Source organism: Triticum aestivum, chromosome 1A (assembly GCF_018294505.1).
Source record: "Triticum aestivum cultivar Chinese Spring chromosome 1A, IWGSC CS RefSeq v2.1, whole genome shotgun sequence".
NCBI lineage: Eukaryota > Viridiplantae > Streptophyta > Magnoliopsida > Poales > Poaceae > Triticum > Triticum aestivum.
This window is the reverse complement of record NC_057794.1, coordinates 314,466,010-314,471,466: the sequence shown is the minus strand read 5'-3', so window position 1 is coordinate 314,471,466 and position 5,457 is coordinate 314,466,010.

Genomic DNA, 5,457 nt, shown 5'->3' with positions numbered 1-5,457 from the left:
CAAGTCAAGATTTGACTCCCGACAATGAGCCATTTCTGGCGCCGTTGTCGGGGAGTCTATGCAAAAGTCAACATACCAAGTACCCATCACAACCCTTATCTCCCGCATTACATTATTTGCCTTTTGCCTCTCATTTTCCTCTCCCCCACTTCACCCTTGCTATTTTATTCGCCCTCTCTCTCTCTATCCTCCCTCTCTTTCTCTATTTGCCTCTTTTTGCCCGCTTGCTTTTGGTTTACTTGTGTGTTGGATTGCTTGCTTGTCATGATGGCTCAAGATAACACTAAATTGTGTGACTTTACCCATACCAACAACAATGATTTTATTAGCACTCCGATTTCTCCTCTTACCGATGCTGAATCTTGTGAAATTAATGCCGCTTTGCTGAATCTTGTCATGAAAGATCCATTTTCCGGCCTTCCTAGTGAAGATGCCGCTACCCATCTAAATAGCTTCGTTGATTTGTGTGATATGCAAAAGAAGAAACATGTGGACAATGATATTGTTAAGTTGAAGCTATTTCCTTTTTCGCTTAGAGATCGTGCTAAAGCTTGGTTTTCGTCTTTGCCTAAAAATGGTATTGATTCTTGGAACAAGTGCAGAGATGCTTTTATCTCTAAGTATTTTCATCCCGCTAAGATCATCTCCCTTAGAAACGATATTATGAATTTTAAGCAACTTGATCATGAACATGTTGCACAAGCTTGGGAGAGGATGAAATTAATGATACGTAATTGCCCTACTCATGGTTTGAATTTGTGGATGATTATACAAAAAATTTATGCCAGATTGAATTTTGCTTCTAGAAATCTTTTAGATTCGGCCGCGGGAGGCACTTTTATGGAAATCACTTTAGGAGAAGCTACTAAACTCCTAGATAATATTATGGTTAATTATTCTCAATGGCATACTGAAAGATCTACTAATAAAAAGGTGCATGCGATAGAAGAAATTAATGTTTTGAGTGGAAAGATGGATGAACTTATGAAATTATTTGCTAGTAAGAGTGTTTCTTCTGATCCTAATGATATGCCCTTGTCTACTTTGATTGAGAACAATAATGAAAATATGGATGTGAATTTTGTTGGTAGGAATAATTTTGGTAACAACGTGTATAGAGGAAATTTTAATCCTAGGCCTTATCCTAGTAATCCATCTAATAATTATGGTAATTACTACAACATTTTTTATGGAAATTATAATAATATGCCCTCTGATTTTGAATCTAATATTAAAGAATTTATTACTTCACAAAAGAATTTCAATGCTTTGATTGAAGAAAAATTGCTTAAGATTGATGAGTTGGCTAGGAACGTTGATAGAATTTCTCTTGATGTTGATTCTTTAAAACATAGATCTATTCCTCCTAAGCATGATATCAATGAGTTTCTCAAAGCCATGAGAATTTCCATTGATGAGTGCAAATAAAGAATCGCTAGGATGCATGCTAGGAAAGATGCCTTTATAAGAGCGTGTTCTTCTAGTTCATATGAAAATAAAGATGAAGATCTAAAGGTTATTGATGTGTCGCCTATTAAATCTTTGTTTTTCCATATGAATCTTGATAATTATGGGACTGAATATGATTCACCTTTACCTAGAAGGCGTTCCAAAAATTCGTAGTTTTTAGATCTTGATGCTAAATTTGATGAAAGTGGGACTGAAGAAATTAAAACCCTAGATGTTATTAAACCCACTATTTTGGATTTCAAGAAATTTAATTATGAAAATTTCTCTTTGATTGATTGTATTTCCTTGTTGCAATCCGTGCTAAATTCTCCTCATGCTTATAGTCAAAATAAAGTGTTTAGTAAACATATTGTTGATGCCTTGATGCAACCTTATGAAGAAAAACTTGAGTTGGAAGTTTCTATCCCTAGAAAACTTTATGATGAGTGGGAACCAACTATTAAAATTAAGATTAAATATCATGAGTTCTATGCTTTATGTGATTTGGGTGCTAGTGTTTCCACGATTCCAAAGACTTTGTGTGATTTGTTAGGTTTCCGTGATTTTGATGATTGCTCTTTAAACTTGCACCTTGCGGATTCCACTATTAAGAAACCAATGGGAAGAATCAATAATGTTCTTATTGTCGCAAATAGGAATTATGTGCCCGTAGATTTTATTGTTCTTGACATAGATTGCAATCCTTCATGTCCTATTATTCTTGGTAGACCTTTCCTTAGAACGATTGGTGCAATTATTGATATGAAGAAAATATTAGATTCCAATTTCCGTTAAGGAAAGGCATGGAACACTTCCCTAGAAGAAAATTAAATTACCTTATGAATCTATTATGAGAGCCACTTATGGATTGCCTACCAAAGATGGCAATACCTAGATTTATCCTTGCTTTTTATGCCTGGCTAGGGGCGTTAAACGATAGCGCTTGTTGGGAGGCAACTCAATTTTATTTTTATTCCTTGATTTTTGCTCCTGTTTAGTAATAAATAATTTACCTAGCCTCTGTTTTGGTTGTGTTTTTTGTGTTTAATTAGTGTTTGTGCCAAGTAGAACCGTTGGGAATACTTGGGGAAAGTCTTGATATCCTGCTGTAAAAAACAGAAACTTTAGCGCTCACGAGAACTGCTGCTATTTTTACTTGGAAAGTGCTATTTAGTTAATTATTTTTACAGATGATTAATAGATAAATTCCTCACATCCAGAAATTTATTTTAGAATTTTTGGGGTTCCAGATCTTGCGCTAGTTACAGATCACTACAGACTGTTCTGTTTTTAACAGATTCTGTTTTTCGTGTGTTGTTGGCTTATTTTGATGAATCTATGGCTAGTAAAATAGTTTATAAACCATAGGTAAGTTGGAATACAGTAGGTTTAACACCAATATAAATAAAGAATGAGTTCATTACAGTACCTTGAAGTGGTCTGTTGTTTTCTTTCGCTAACGGAGCTCATGAGGTTTTCTACTTTAAGTTTTGTGTTGTGAAGTTTTCAAGTTTTGGGTAAAGATTTGATGGATTATGGAACAAGGAGTGGAAAGAGCCTAAGCTTGGGGATGCCCATGTCACCCCCAAGATAATCTAAGGACACCTAAAATCCAAAGCTTGGGGATGCCCCGGAAGGCATCCCCTCTTTCGTCTACTTCCATCGGTAACTTTACTTGGAGCTATATTTTTATTCACCACATGATATGTGTTTTTCTTGGAGCGTCTTGTATGATTTGGGTCTTTGCTTTTTAGTTTACCACAATCATCCTTGCTGTACACAACTTTTGAGAGAGCCATACATGATTTGGAATTTGTTAGAATACTCTATGTGCTTCACTTATATCTTTTGAGTTATATAGTTTTGCTCTAGTACTTCACTTATACCTTTTAGAGCACGGTGGTGGATTTGTTTTATAGAAACTATTGATCTCTCATGCTTCACTTAGATTATTTTGAGATTCTTAAATAGCATGGTAATTTGCTTAAATAATCCTAATATGCTAGGTATTCAAGATTAGTAAAAATCTTCTTATGAGTGTTTTGAATACTAAGAGAAGTTTGATGCTTGATGATTGTTTTGAGATATGGAGGTAATAATATCAAAGTCGTGCTAGTTGAGTAGTTGTGAATTTGAGAAATGCTTGTGTTGAAGTTTGCAAGTCCTGTAGCATGCACGTATGGTAAATGCTATGTAACAAATTTGAAACATGAGGTATTCTTTGATTGTCCTCCTTATGAGTGGCGGCTGGGGATGAGCGATGGTCTTTTCCTACCAATCTATCCCCCTAGGAGCATGCGTGTAGTGCTTGGTTTTTTGATGACTTGTAGATTTTTGCAATAAGTATGTGAGTTCTTTATGACTAATGTTGAGTCCATGGATTATACGCACTCTAACTCTTCCATCATTTCTAGCCTCTTCGGTACTGTGCATTGCCCTTTCTCACATTGAGAGTTGGTGCAAACTTCGCCGGTGCATCCAAAACCCGTGATATGATATGCTCTTTCACACATAAACCTCCTTATATCTTCCTCAAAATAGCCACCATACCTACCTATTATGGCATTTCCATAGCCATTCCGAGATATATTGCCATGTAACTTTCCACCATTCCGTTTATCATGACACATTCATCATTGTCATATTGCTTAGCATGATCATGTAGTTGACATAGTATTTGTGGCAAAGCCACCCTTCATAATTCTTTCATACATGTCACTCTTGGTTCATTGCATATCCTGGTACACCGCCGGAGGCATTCATATAGAGTCATCTTTTGTTCTAGCATCGAGTTGTAATCATTGAGTTGTAAATAAATAGAAGTGTGATGATCATCATTTTCTAGAGCATTGTCCCAAGTGAGGAATTAAAAAAAAGAGAAAGGCCATAAAAAAGAAGAGAAGGCCCAAAAAAGAGAGAGAGAAAGAGAGAAGGGACAATGCTACTATACTTTGCCACACTTGTGCTTCAAAGTAGCACCATAATCTTCATGATAGAGAGTCTTTTGTTTTGTCACTTTCATATACTAGTGGGAATTTTTCATTATCGAACTTGGCTTGTATATTCCAACAATGGGCCTCCTCAAGTGCCCTAGGTCTTCATCAGCAAGCAAGTTGGATGCACACCCACTTAGTTTATTTTGTTGAGATTTCATACATTTATAGCTCTAGTGCATCCGTTGCATGGCATTCCCTACTCCTTGCATTAACATCAATCGATGGGCATCTCCATAGCCCATTGATTAGCCTCGTTGATGTGAGACTTTCTCCTTTTTTGTCTTCTCCACATAACTCCCATCATCATATTCTATTCCACCCATAGTGCTATGTCCATGGCTCGCACTCATATATTGCATGAAAGTTTATAGGTTTGAGATTACTAAACTATGAAACAATTCCTTGGCTTGTCATCGAGGTTGTGCATGATGAGAGCATTCTTGTGCGACGAAAATGGAGCATGACTAAACTATATGATTTTGTAGGGATGAACTTTCTTTGGCCATGTTATTTTGAGAAGACATAATTGCTTAGTTAGTATGCTTGAAGCATTATTTTTATGTCAATATGAACTTTTATCTTGAATCTTTCGGATCTGAATATTCATACCACAATTAAGAAGAATTACATTAAAATTATGCCAAGTAGCATTCCACATCAAAAATTCTGTTTTTATCATTTACCTACTCGAGGACGAGCAGGAATTAAGCTTGGGGATGCTTGATACGTCTCCAACGTATCTATAAGTTTTTGCTTGCTCCATGCAATATTATCTACTTTTTGGAAATTACTGGGCTTTATTATCCACTTTTATATTTTTTCTGGGACTAACCTATTAACCGGAGGCCCAGCCCAGAATTGATGTTTTTTTGCCTATTTTAGGGTTTCGAAGAAAATGAATATCAAACGGAGTCCAAACGGAATGAAACCTTCGGGAACGTGATTTTCTCACCGAACATGATCCAGGAGACTTGGACCCTACGTCAAGAAATAAAGGAGGAAGCCACGAGGT